Source organism: Chrysemys picta, chromosome 14 (assembly GCF_011386835.1).
Source record: "Chrysemys picta bellii isolate R12L10 chromosome 14, ASM1138683v2, whole genome shotgun sequence".
In the NCBI taxonomy this organism is placed as follows: domain Eukaryota; kingdom Metazoa; phylum Chordata; order Testudines; family Emydidae; genus Chrysemys; species Chrysemys picta.
The window spans coordinates 34,840,357-34,855,332 of record NC_088804.1 but is presented as its reverse complement, the minus strand read 5'-3'; the positions used below and the strand labels follow the sequence as shown (position 1 = coordinate 34,855,332).

At 43.5% G+C, this 14,976-nt stretch overlaps 1 protein-coding gene across 1 annotated transcript in view; it reads right to left on the bottom strand.

Annotated features, from left to right (window-relative positions):
- PLCG2 (phospholipase C gamma 2) overlaps window positions 1-14,075 on the bottom strand; it is a 116,764-nt gene extending 102,689 nt beyond the window's left edge. The window contains exon 1 of the mRNA XM_065567267.1: window positions 14,058-14,075. The gene's annotated coding sequence lies outside the window, so the exon portion shown is untranslated. The remainder of the gene's footprint in view (window positions 1-14,057) is intronic.
- Between the last annotated feature and the right edge of the window lie 901 nt (window positions 14,076-14,976).

Here is a 14,976-nt window from a genome sequence, read left to right as displayed (position 1 = left end):
GTGGAGCTAACCTGCCATGGTGGGATCTCAGGAAGGATTGTGCGTCACTAGCAGATGGGTATTCTTGGCTATCCAACATTGGTGATGACACGACCTGCTCTATGCTTTTGGATGGTGTAGTATGCTCTCCCCTATGGCTGGCTATCTTTAGGGGTCACAGTGCATTCATAGCCCTGTTCCGTCCTCTCCAAGGGCAATTTGCACCCCTGGGGGCACACAGAGTTTGCAGTCTGTGGGCGTCCTGGAGCACAGTGACTGTGATTGTCTCTGGCCCTTCTACAGGCCGCGCAGTCATGGGAGGGAAAATACCTTGCATTCCCCTGCCACATTCATTCATGCAAAGGTCAGACCTACACCAATTTTTTTCTGTATTATAACCACAATTAAAAAAAAATTCAAACCTTTGAAGTTCACCTTAAGTTTCCCTTTATTAAAACTACTGTGCGGATTGTAAGATCTTTTCAAGAATATTGATGCCTTCCTATGATAATCACTGTATTTACCTCATGTTACACAAAGGCACCCTCAATCCGGGCCTTATCTTTTGAATATCCCGTTAAAAAGGACAGAAGAAGAACAGTGCATGCGGGAGGCAGTCCAAACCCAACTATCTTATCTAACAGAACCTTCAGCCGCCCATGAGCAGCCACTTAACCCCAGTTCTAGAAGGGATTATTGCTCTACTGAGTCACAAAGACAGCTACAGTTTTCTTTTAATCCTGTGCAAAATAATAAGAGCATGGCTACACTTGCAGATGTAAAGCACTTTGAGTTAAACCAGCCTTCGTAGAGCGCAGTAGGGAAAGCGCTGCAATCTGTCCACACTGACAGCTTCAAGCACACTGGTGTGGCCACATTTGCGGCACTTGCAGTGGCATTGGGAGTGGTGCATTATGGGCAGCTATCCCAGCATGCAAGTGATTGCAATGTGCTTTTTAAATGGGAGGGGTGTGGTGGAGTGTGACAAGGAGTGTGTTGTGTGTATGTGGGGGAGAGAGAGTGGGTTTTTGGGAGGCTGAGAGCATGTCAGCATGCTGTCTTGTAAGTTCAGTCAGCAGTAGACCTCCTCCCCCCCCCCCTCTCTCACACACAGCATTCCACAGTAATGGCTTGCATGCCGGCTGTCAGAAACGGAGCTTTGAAAGGGCATTTCTGCATTCCTACTGGAGTTCAAAACGACAAGAGTGGCCACTTGACTTAAGGGGATTATGGGACGTTTCCGGAGGCTGATCAGAGCGCAGTAACGCAACACCTCGTTCACACTGACGCCCAGGCATTGTAGCCAAGGCGCAGTAAACGTTATTCCACTCGCCGAGGTGAAGTACCAGCAGCGCTGTAGCCGCAGAGTCAGAGCGCTCTACGTGCCTTGCCAGTGTGAACAGGGAGTGAGGTAGTGCACCTGGGGCTCCTTTATTGTGCTGTAATTTGAAAGTGTAGCCAAGCCCTAAGTGACGTACTGCGGAGATACTGTAGACATTTAGGTAGACAGACAGCCTCTTATACTCTCCATTTCCAGTGAGTTAGAAGCAGATGTTAAAGCCTCTTATGCACATAGGATCTCAAATTAAGATCTGAATCGACCAGTGCCTTTGCGTTGAGGGGAATATAAATAAAACATTCAAACACTTTCACTTTTGGCAACTCTTCACATGCTAAAAACTCCTTTACCAAAAATGGAATTTGTAATAGCTGATGTTCAGCGGGGAAAAGAGGAAGTGATAAGAAAGAGAATGCACCATCAATCCTGAAGCATGACACTTCCAGCCAGCAATAATCCCTCTCGTAGCATCATTAGGGATTTGACCATGGTTCTTTCATTTACAGTGATGCCAATCCCATGCATTCAAAAATCATGAGTCAGGCCCCCCAAAACCAGATTGGCTTAAAAATCATGAGATTTAAAAATATATATTTGGGGTTCTTTGTCTTTACCTCCTGGTTTCTTTGCTTCCCGTTTCCAAGCTTTTCTCTGCAACCCAGAGGGCTAGAAACATACTTTTTGAAAATTCAGATTCTCATGGATTCTGTTGATTCCAGCAGTTGGGGCTTTAAGAAAAACACCAAATATCACAAGATTCAGGATAAATCTGTGAGTGTTTGCAATGCTCATTGTTATCCCAATATATGTAAAGTACCCATAATGTACTATCTGGACACACCTTATATGGCTTGTAAGGGGTCTCTGACATTTCCATACAAGGGTAGAAAAAGCACCACATTCCGCTACAACTGTAACTGCAAAGTAGAGCTGGGTAAAATTTGTCATCAATAAGAAATTTCAACTAAAGAATGGCTTTTCATCAAACACGAAAATTTTAGTGGAATGCTTTCATTTTCAATAGAATTTTACAGGTTAAAACCTTTTAATCCCCCTCCAAATCAACAACCAGACATTTACTCTGAAAAAGGTTTTTTAAAAAACCCAAAACACAAAAAATTTGGGGTTGGGGTTATTTTTGTTGGGGGGTGGGGTTAAATGAAAACACAAAAACGAGAAAATTAAAAAATGGAATTAAAAAAAAATTCTGTGGAAAATAAATGGTATTTTTCTACCAGTTCTGCTATAAAGATAGAGAGGGCCTGATCCTCTGAGGTGCTGATCACCCTTACCTTCCACTAATTGCACTCAGCATCTTTCAGGGTCAGGCTCTATGCCCAGCTAGTATTTCGTAGTGCCTGAGAGCTGCTGAGTGTCCTCAACACCCATTGGCTTCAGTGAGTATTGCAGGTGATCAGCACCTGTCAGGATCTGGTCTCTCCAGAGAAAGCCCAAAGCAGGGTGCCTTGCAACGCTTGCTCAGTGTGGCTAAGTTTATGCTTAGATGTATTTCCATCAGGGAAATAAGAATCAGCTTAAACCTTTTTCTGAATCTCAAACTAATCCCAAATCCTTATGGAGGTTTGAAAATTTTACAGACAAGAAATTTCTATTACATTTTCAGGCACTTCTTGATTCTGGGCAGGAGCAGCAGGACCAATCCCACATGAAAAACGATTGGTGAAATAGGCCCACCCCGACCCACACCAGAAAGAATCAGACCTCCCAGCACAGGATCCTTTTATGAGACCTCCAGAACCATCTCTTGATTGCACACGTGTGGATCAGCTTTGTCTGCACAGCTGAACATTTGGGGTGCTTGTCTCAACCAAACTGAACTACAGACTTTTGAGTTTCACTCATCTCCAGTAACCATTAGGCTCCCTTGCCCATGTGGGAGGTTTCCCTATTCCCATTCTAACCCCACCAGTCACCTGCCCTGGTAAGAGAAGCCAGAAAGGGTGCTCTGACCGTAGAGGCATTCTGTGATTTGACAGTATGACTAGATTATGTCCAAAGGGAAAGTATCCTCTTTTACATCTTGATTGCTGATACAGCCAAGGAACACAGGGTGAATTAAAATTGAATGGTCCCAGATCAATCCAGGTGTAATTCCATTCCCATCCTGTAGTCATCCAACCAAACTATCTCATGCTTAAACAGATTTTTCTGCCCATACCCCCATGCATGATCACGGTGCGGGCATCTCAGTAACTTCATCCCATGGCCTCCTGATTGCCAGCCAGTCTGCAGAGAGCTGAGGCAGATGGACCCACAGTGTGAGCATCTATTCCCACACCAACTGTGGGGGGACTCTTGGAGGCCAGTGTTCCCTGGTCTGAAATTCAGAGGCCCCTTCTGACCTCAGGGACTGGATCCTGGTGCTTCAAAAATCTTACCTTGATCTGCCACTGGGAACAAAAACCCCAAACCACATGTTCAAAGTGGAGGAAAAGCATGGATTCAGTTCTCTCTGCCATCCCTCTTTCTTGCTTCTCCCCCCAGGATATGTCCTCTCTTTTAATTATTAAAATAAACGTTTAGAACGTGGAAGAAACTGAATGTTCACAGTATGAGGTATGGGCTTTGCCACTGGGTATGCTGGGAGACTTTGAGGGCAGCAATTTCACATTGCAGAAAGTAGGAGAAGGGGCTGCTCCTAGTCAATGAAGATCTCATCTCGTGAGTTAAAAAGCCCTTCAAAGATAGGTGGAGCAGCAGAAGAGGTGCTTTGAACAAAGGGGCCAGATTCATATAGGTTTTATCAATTCAGGCATGCACCTGACTGAGAAACTTGCAGTGGGAAGTCTACTGATCTAAGGCTATTTAAAAGCTGATCTTCACTCCACCTCTTCCAGGTTTTGAGAGATGGTATATAAGGTATGTACATGCCTTTTATGTCACCATATATACTAAACTACATTAATTGCACACTTCTCCAGAGAAGCCACTGGGCTAAATTATTCTCCCAGCATTATCTGGGTACGAGTGTAAGACCTTTGTTCAGCAAAGCACTTAAGCCAGTGGTGGGAAACCTGCGGCCCGTGGGCAGCACGTGGCCTGTCAGGGGTAATCCACTGGTGGGCCACGAGACAGTTTATATTGACTGTCCACAGGCACAGCCACCCGCAGCTCCCAGTGGCTGTGGTTTACTGTTCACAGCCAATGGGAGCTGCGGGAAGCGGCGGCCAGCATATCCCTGCGGCCCATGCTGCTTCCCGCAACCTCCATTGGCTGGGAACGGCAAACCGCGGCCACTGGGAGCTGCGGGCGGCCGTGCCTGGGGACGGTCAATGTAAACAAACTGTCTCATGGCCCACCAACGGATTATCCTGACGGGCCACAGGTTGCCCACCACTGACTTAAGCACATGCTCAACTTCAATGGGCATTGACTTAAATGCTTAAAGTTTAACATGTGCTTAAGTGCGTTGCTGAATTGAGGCCTTTGAGAAGGAAATCAGAATACATGGACAACCCGCTGACATTCTGTAAACCAAGTGTAAGAACAGTGCATTATTTTGAATATTTGATTCCTACAAGCATGACGTACCATACAACTTCATAAAGCATATAATCTTCTATGCAAGAGAAATCCAGTCACAAAATAACTACGAAGTCAAAACATATCAGCACAGCTAGCCAGCAGTTGAGAGTGTGGGCAAGGGAGACTAGAAGCGGTTTCAGCTGAGGTGTAAACCAGTTGAAGAGTACAGCCAATGAGGCAGCAGAATACAGGAAGGAACTGGCGAGAGAAGGAGGTTATACAGGCCAGATTCTGTGAAGTGACAGAGGATGCATGCTAGAGGAGTGGGAGAAACGGAGACAGGAGCAGTGAGAGGTGAGGTACACAGCAACAAGGCCTTAGAGGGTATTAAATAAAAGCAGGACAATTTTGATCAGGATCCTGAAATAAATGGAAACATAGGAACTGTAGAAGATTTCAGCCAGGCTCCATCTATTTTGTAATTGGCAGCAGGTGGTACCAGATGCTTCAGAGGATGGTACAAGAAACCCTGTAATGGACTTGCCTGCCCAGGGAGAATTTTCCTCTTAACCCTCATTAGTTAGAGATTAATCTACTTCCTGAAGCATGAGGGTTTGTATTCTTTATAAATGTTTTATCCAGTCTAATGTAGCTGTAGATGTTCTCATTCAAATAAACGTGTAATCCTACTGAGCTCTTGGCTTCATTGATATCTTGTGGCAATGAGTTCCACAGTCTGTGTTAAAATAACCTTATGAGTAATAAATGCATTGTCTTTCCATGTTATTGGATGTCCTTGTACTATGAGAAAATAGGGGCACCTAATTTAAGTTCTCTAAACCTTTCATTATTTTATATACCTTTTGTTCTCTTCCCTAAACTAAACTGTACTTATTTCCTCTTGCATAAATAGCTTCATGCCAGGGGGAATTAATGACGTTGTCTGAGGGGAACATTGATTCGAGCACACTTTTTTGTACCTGTGAGAAGATAGGAAGCAACATTCTGCACATGCCATAGTCTAGGCATGGGGGGCAGGGAGGAATTTATGGAGACCCTGGAGCAGGCAGTTGCAGTCATGCAGCTGAGAGGCCTAGATGAGGATTTCAGCATGGAGGAGGCAATGGGTAGCACTGCTGGGATAACGACTGGTAGATTTACAGATATAGACGAGATGGGAGGAGGTATGGATGGTAGAAGTGAATGGGAGGGTTGAGTTACGGAGCGGGGGAGGGGCGAGGAATGGAATTGTCTGTGGAAAGTACTTCTGCCTATGCAGTTAACAAGAGTGATAGTGGTTTCAGTTCTGAAAGTGCTCTATCCCCATGGCATCCAGATTACAAGAAGAAAGCCTGTCCCCAACCAGCATATACACCCAGCATAAAAAAATCCTAATGACCTCTCCTCCTCCCGGTCCAGTAACAAATACATACGGAAAGAAGAAGAAAAGTGTTTCCAGCCTCCTCCACTCATCAAAGAAGGCCGTGGTTGGAGGGGGGAGGGAGGCATCTGCCAATTGTACTTCTGTGTGCTGCAACGGCAGATTGAGGGCCTGGTTTTGATCTTTGTTTAAGTTTTCTACTTCACATTGTTAAACACAGCCTCACTATCCCCAGGAGACAAAGTCAGTGGGAAACCAGGTGTTGCCAGATCACCCTTGATCGTTATTCTTGCTTTTTTCGCAGAGAGGAAATAATGTTCGTGCACCAGCAGGTGGTTTACACTGGGCCAGCCAGGAAATCTGTGGCTGGTTATTTTTTAATAGAGAGATAGTTTTATTTCAGGCTTCAGGAAAGATCTGCCTTTTCTTTCAGATAAAAAAATGTACATGGCTAAATTTTTTTAGATAAACGCTACAGGGTGGCGCTTGCTGTGAAGGGAGATCACATTTTAAGTTGAAGAACATGTCCATAAATGGAACATTGAAGCTATGAAACTATTAATTGTGTGTCTGTTATTAGTTGTGTTACAGTAGCAACTAGAACCCCCAACTAAGATCAGGGCTCCATTGTCCACATAGAAGGAGACATGACAGACAAACTAGGTGTTACAGTAGCACAAATATATACTAAATAAATAAATAAATAAATGTGATGGGTGCAAGGAAATATTATTAGCTTCATTCTACAGATGGGGAACTGAGACACCGAGAGATTCAACGATTTACCCATATTCACACACACTGTAGCAGGGCCAGAAATTAAACCAAATACTTCTGAGTTCCACTCCAATGCCTTAATCATAAGACCATGCTTCCTTTCTGCAGATCAGTGATGAGTGCAGAACAAGAGTGGATTATTGTGGCTGTGTTTCTCTGTTTTAAAATGTTTGAAAAGGCTGTTGAGGGGAAAGTGGGCAGAAATGAGGGAAGAGGAGAATACTGTAGTTTTTTTGGCTTTACAAGGGAAGTATTTTTCAGTGGCTTGTGAGTAGTCACAATTCATTTCCGTGGAGAAGGTATTCACATAATCAAAAAGCCCTGAGCAATCATCAGTGGATCTGGCATTAACTGGCAACCTCTTTGGCCATCTCAGCAAGATGACCAAGAAGTAAAGGGGCATTGGAGGCTTTGTTCTCTCAATCAGCTGAGGTGGTCCCTCCGGGTTGGGGTTGAGGAATACAGGTAAGGAAATGCGGGAAAGCCTGTGCTGCTGGTTCCTGGTGATATCATTTTCAGGCACAAGGAACTGTACAGTGGGCCCTCTGCAGATAACAAGAGGATTTTCATATCCCAAGATATCAGTCCAGTCTCTTTCACAGGCACTATATTCACTACAGCTGAATATTCCTTCCAACTAAAAAATACATTTCAATTTGACCATGTGTGCAAACCTTTCATGTGCATTTTCCACAATCAGATTAATTGGTGATCTTCACTAGCCTGGATAGTCTTGTAAAGCTAAACACAGAATGCTCAGCCTATCACCAACTGAGATATTTGAATGGCACATTTAGTTGGAATCTCTGAAATTTGAATTGCACACTACATTGGTCAGTTACATCTATCTTCTAATCAGGGAGCAGAAGCAATGCTACTACGTGACTTACGTAGTTAACCAAAACAGTGTGAGTTTTGAAGTTTGAATGTCAAATATTAACATGGGACTGTTGATGAACTATTCAGAGCGTGGGAGAGGGATGACATTTTGCTAAGAAATTTATGAACGACTTTGACTAACAAATTCAATTTGAGATTTCATAATCTGATTGCAAGGGAAAAGAAGTGAAACTGGATGAATAAATTATTTGTTACCAATAATTCACTCAGACCAAATATTTGTGCTAAAAGGTTAAGAATGGAGCAGCTCCGGAAATGATTCCTACTCCTCTCCCCTCCATAAAAAAATTAAACAGAAAGAAAAAAACCCATCAATTTTGATCAAAAATTTTCATCAACAATGTCCAAGTTTCCACCAGTATTATCAGATTTTTAATTTTTTTTAAACAAAAACAGGATTTTTTTCACCAAAGTTGACCATTTCTTCAAAAAGCATTTACCACCAGCGAACAGTGTTGATGGAAAAGTTCTGACTAGCTGAGGTTAAGAGGGATAAAACAAAGTTGTATTTGATCCTTGTTGTGTGTGGGTCTGTCACCTTGTTTTAGCTCACCTGCCTTGGAGGATACATGTAGGTAATGAACCCATCTATAAGCAGGTTCCAGTTGGACATCCCTAAGGTGAAGGAGGAAAAAGAATCGTTCTGGACAGGTTTCAGCTGGGAATAGACAAGAGAAGAAGGGTTTGTATTTTCTTGTATGCACTGATGGGGTTTATCACAGGAGAAAGAGACCACTATGTCTCTGCTGTTGATTTTACAGGAAACGCTTTGTTAACAAATTGCAACGACACTTTTAGTAGCTGATTTGAACTGTTAAAAAAAAAAATCCCTAACAAAAGCCTCTGTTTCTGCAGGGTATGCTGACATGGACTCTTGAAGAATTAAAAAGAAACCGTGGTTTCATACCACCAGCTTGCATTTTGAACACGAGCTGATGACTACTGCTGAGCCATTAAAGTTTGTAGCAGGATGGAAGTGGCTCGTTGCTTTTTCAGTAATTGCTGCTTCTTAGTTGAGCTGGGCAGTTAATAAGTTTAGTCTGAATCCTTCCTAAATGTCCTTCTGAAGTCACTGGGAGCCCTGGATGCTCAGCACTCCTGGAAATCAGTGGACTGCTTTTTATTCTAATCTGGCCCTAGTTTTTTGTTCATTGAGGACAATGGAGCTATTCTACCAGGGCTTCTGAAGCTGAAGCTATTCTACCAGGGCCAGCTGGACCCTGCTCTTTAAGGGACATTCCACTACCCAGGAGCAACCACAGAAGCCGAACATAGCATCTGGTTGTATTATCTTGCTGCCTTGATGACTACAGAGCCAATATGGGATAGCATGTGTGTTCCCCATTCCTGGTCTTCCGATTACTTCCCCAGCCTGGCATTTTTCCCCACACTGGATCCCCAGAACCTCAGAGAGTCCTCTGAGGAGAGAGGACTGACAGAGAGATGGCCAAGCCTCTTTTCTATGTGGGAGGTAGAGCTCTGGATGTGAATCTTGGGGAGCAGTTGGGCCAAGAAAGATTATGGGCCATTTTGAATGACTTCCTATGAAGTTTACAACCACATGGTATTGGGTGGGTGGATAAATAACATTTTACATATAATGAGGCAGTGTGACCTGGTAGGTAGAGCATTGGACCTGGGACTCAGGAGACCTGGGTTCTGTTCCCAGCTAACCTGTTAGGTGTCCTTGGGCAAGGCACTTCACTACTCGGTGCCTCAGTTTCCCCATCTGCACAATGGGGATAATGATACTTAGCTCCTTTGAGTCTCTATTCAAAAGCACTACATAAATGCTCAGTATTCATTATTATATAGAGCAATGAAGTCCAGAAAACAAATGTGTGTGAGCCCAGCACTCTTAAAACAATTTGCAACTCCGGTGACAATATGCCACTCCATCCCTATGAATTTTTCTCATATCTCATTCAGTGAAACAAGAAATCATGTCACAGCAAGAGCAAATACTGACCAATCTGGTGGTAGTAACTTTAACATTTTACTTACTGGTATCCTAAATGCAACAGCCTGTGGAATAAAGGCAAGTCCATATTACAGAACTGGATGTTGAAATGAGCATGATGAATTGAGTTTAAAAATAATCTTGATCCTGTCATGTACCTAAATATAAGAGAATGGAACAGACTAGGAAAAAATACTTGGTAAGCACCACTACTAAGAATGTAACACAAAAGGAGATAGCCAAAGTAACATTCCTATTCATATATACAGTAGTCCCCGTTTGTGATATATATATATATATATATCCACTAATGTTGCCTTATGCTTCATATACTGTCAGCCCTCAGAGCTACAATAGAGCTTGCTTTAGCTTTGACTCCATTCCTGCTGGCTTAACTTTTCAATTATGATTCCTGATACCATCTTTTATTAACCACAACCAGGGCTGTCCCTAGCTATTCTAGGGCCCTATGCAGCCCCCCCCCCCCCACGGGGGAGGGGGCAGGCCTCTGTGGGGGGGCGGGGCTGGCTTGGAGGTCAGGGGGGAACCACCCTCCAGCACTCACTGGCGGTGCGGCTGGGGCTGGGTCACTGCACTTCCCGCCACCGGTGAGTGCAGGCCTGGCCCTGCTGCAGTCTTAGGGGAGAGCACTGGCAGGCAACGCAGGCTCCCTCACACCACCCTGTCAATATGCCTACACCCTAACATGGATGGACTAACTCAATTGGGGGAGGGGCTAATTAAGGGCCTGATCCAAAGCCCCCTGAAGTCTATTGAATGCCACGTACTTCAATGATCTTCGGATCAGGCCTCAAATTTTTATGCCCATTCATTCCTTGGTTGCCCTGCAGCACTGCCTGCTATTCAGTGTTTACTCATAAGTGAGTTAGAACATTTACCCACTAGGAGCTGGACTGAGGCCAGCAACTCACTTTGCATAGGCTACTGAACAGTCTTTTACCCACCTTCATTTAAACCAATGATCTGAAGGTGAAATGCCTCTTATCTCATTAGCCTGATCCACCCAGACCCCCGCTAGAGGAATTCTGAGTATCAAAATAACTCATATGCTTTATAGTTTGCAAACACTTTGACACTTGTTTTTTGCCTTACTTAGACAACGCATGAGCACAAGCCCTGCCCTTTCTTCTATTGCTCACTCTGTTGCTCTCCCTTTTAATTATAAATTGTTAATGACTCAGTGAGCTGAATTACAAGAGCTTCACGCTGTTGGAATCTGTGAGGTATGCTACTTATTTCAGCAAGTAATGAAGAAGGCATATCACTTTCATTCTACGAAGGGAAGGGGGGCGGAAATTACTCAGTTTCTCTGATTAATATCAGTGAGGATTTCAGGCCAAGGAGAAAGGAACAATGAACGTTCTATCAGCAAGTGACCTTATTTCCATAATCGGCATTGTGTGCTCTTTATCTTGATTAAGCTTCACAACCAGGGCACCGAAAGAGGGTTAAGAATTCAGATCATGAGAATAATCTCTTCTCTCCTGTGCCGCTGATCTATATCTCTGCTGCGGCTAATCATCTCCTTTTATCTACCTCTTCTTCTGCGATACCAGGATACCACACTCCGCCTGCATCCTGCTTTCTGCCCAGGCTTCCTTTTTCAGGAGGATTGCCACATCTGAAGAATCATAGCAACTACCGGCTAGGTTGTTTGGGCCCTTTATTGCTGTCACTCACCAATTCAGCTTTTAAATTTTCTTGTTTCCAGAAGAGAAATAACAACACAGCACAAAAACGGGACTGGAGCAGAGAAAAAATATCTACTGTGCCATAAGATATATGCATCCAAACTGCCTAGCATATATGAAATAATATGTACTCCAGCACTGGCAGCCATAATACCTTAATGCAAAACAAAAAGTCTCCCTTTCTTTCTCTGCCTTGGTTAACCATCCATATACGATATAGATAATATTTCATAATATAACAATGTATTCTTTCAGAAGGATTCCAAAGTGCTTTTCAAAGTGCATCTATTCTTTACAGAGGTCAAATTCCACCATGTGACTCCCTTTGGGGTGCAAAGCAGCATGTTCAGCAAGACTATCCTGAGAGGAAAGTAAAGAAAGCCTTCTCCAAAGAAGTGGGGATTTTAGGTAGGCAAGAAATTGCCCAGCAATTATGTTAATGTAAAATCTAAACAATTAATGTACAGACCAAGCCATCCTCCTGTTGGGAAACTCCACACGCTCTTGCCTGTCACACCCAAGCATTTTACTACAGCTTTCCGTTCAGCCCATTCAAAAATGAGATTCGTGGAACCTTAGGACAAATTGGGTGTCCTGCAACAGATGAAGGACCCAATCCTGCAGGGCGCAAAGCACGGTTACCGGCCATGGAAGTCAGTGGCAATTGAACGTATTCATCATCCTGGTACCTTTTGTGTGAAAGATACTATATTTTTATTCAGTACGCCACATCTAAACAATGCAGCGGCTGCCATTTTGAACGACTGCCAGTTGGCGGCCATTCTGGGTCTCTTTTGGTTTGCCCGCAGTATTGTATTCTTACTGTACAGTGGCACCGCTAATACTCAGAACATAAACATGTAAAGCGATGCAGCCGACTTAAATGGAGAGAGGAACTGGCATTTCTTTTTGCTATTTCTAGAGGCAGAAATATCAGCGAACGTGAGGCCTTGCAGACTGAGCTTGGGGCTGCAAGCACTTGAGTCCTAATTCCAGCACAGCCGCTGATTTGTTGTGTCACTTTGATCAAGTCATTGTGGGCATGCTTACATGGCAGGCAACCACAAGAGTGATTGCAGCTTGGGCTGGCTTACCCCCAGTAGCTTTGATCTAGCTGCCACGGCTAAAAAGAGCTGTTATGTTGCGAGGGCACCAACCCCAGCATGGGGTTAGAATGCAAATATGTACCAAGGGTTTCAGGGGGCTTATATAGCTCACGCCGCAGTCCATGCCCACCGCATTGTTATTGCTATTTATAGCCATCTAGCAAGATTAAAGCTGACATGGGTATGCCAACCTGAGCTGCAATCAGACCTTCGAGTGCAATGTTTTCATACCCTTAGAGCTTGATTCAGCTCCCTCTGCAGTCAGTGACAAGACTCCCCTTGATGTCAAAGGATTGGGCCCAATCCTGCAAGGTGCTAAGTGCCTTCCAAGAGGTAATGTGTGCACTCAATAGTCACTAACATCCATGAGCGCTGGGGATGCTAAGCACTCTCCAGAGACACTTAGAGCACTGATCCCCCTAGGGTCGCTGCCTCAGTTTCTCTATCTATAAAATAAGGACGATAATAATATATAATTACCCACCTCTCAGGGGTATTATGAGTTAATTAGTCCATGCTTGTAAAAGAATATGAGACGCCATCATACAAGTACTATGTATTACTAGAAGAGGAAAACTGAAAACTTCCCAAGTGTGTAATTCTTTATGTTCAGTGCCCGTCTGGAGAACACAAGACTTACCTGATATTTGTAATCAGACGTACAGGGAACTATAGACTGTCCCCAGGTGCAAGAACAAATTGGCTTGGCTCACATAAGAGGACTGATTCTCTGATGCTTTGCACCCCGTGAAGTCATTTGTGTCTGTGCACAGTGACTGAGTGCAAAATGGATGTAAAATGGTACCACCAGTGTAAGATTGCCCAGGTGCAATGGCAATGCAAGGTAATAGTTTATATATCGCCAAAAAATTGATTTAACTAGCAGTGAAGACTCTAATATGGCCCTCCAGAGCCTTACCATTTGATCCATCCATTCAGGTTAATAAATGCTTACTTAACAGACTTGCTTCAGATATCTTTCTAGGTGGTTTTCAATAAAACTGGACTAAAGATCAACTTAGTTATTGATTAGCCAAACTGTTATATACTATCAGCTTGACTATGCTCTCAGACCTGCACTGCACTATTTCTTTTAGAATCATGTGGGTTCTAGTTCTTTGCATGTTAAATTTTATTGGCCATTATGAAACAGGCTCTCTCTGTGGTCTTCATAATTTCTACAGAAAGTACACACAAATATGTAGGAGAATGCAAATTTTGTCAAGAGATTTAGTTACAAGGAAGTAAACAGCAAAGGAATCATGCAAATTTTTCTTTAAAATAAAGCTAACACAGCAAAAGCAAGGGACTAAAATGTTATAGCTAGCAAGGGATATAGTGGGGGGTCTTGTGACATACAGTACCATATTGGCTGCAGGAATCCCGAGAATGGGTTAACGGTGGGTGATAGTCTTACCTCTGACTCGTCTGATGGCGTTGTTTCCCCATAGTATTTGGCAACGTCTATAATGAGGTATTTTTGGCAGAAGAATGATCACCAGCAGAGCAATGGTGGTGGGTAACTCTAGCGCAAACAAAACTTCCGTCACACTTTGCACAGTGTCTTTTACACCTGCTCTGAGCAAGGTCAGATGCACTGTTGTTAAAGCCGTCTCCTGGAACCCTGTCTATCCTCGTGCTTCCACCATTGTGACCCCTGACAGAGTGGCAATGGCATTAGAATCAGTGGAAACATTTTTGTCAAAAAAAAACCAAACACACACCACCATCAACAACCACCTAACACAGACACTGCCTACAGGCCCAAATTCTGCTATTGGATGTGTGAACATGGATCCAATTAATTTCAGGAGGAAAAAATAAGGATGCTCTTGTGTCTAAGGTTGACTTCTGCATGACCTTAGGCGAGTCTCCTAACCCCTCTCAGTTTGCAACCAGAAAAGCAGACAATGATATTTACCTACCTTCAAGGTTGTTGGAAGGCCGAATCGATTAGCATTTGTAAAGTGCTTTGAGATCCTTGGATGAAAGGCACTATCGAGGGGCAAAGTGTTATTATAATGGCAGCTGGGTGCTCAGCCAAGGGCTTTGCCTCTTTATGTGCCGATTTTTGTTGTTGTTTTGGAGTGGGGAGAGCTGTTTGTTTTGTATTTTTGTAAACTTAAACAGCAGAGCTGAGCAGATTACAAACATCAGAGTTAATATTGTAATTTCTTATTATTAACATATTTATTAAACCCAGTTTCAGAACACACACTTGGAGAGGATCAATTGTTTGGTGTTATTAATATGCAAAGCTCACTTTAGTGCATAACTAGGGTTACCATCCGTCCGTATTTCCCCGGACATGTCTGGCTTTTGCATCTCTAAATAGC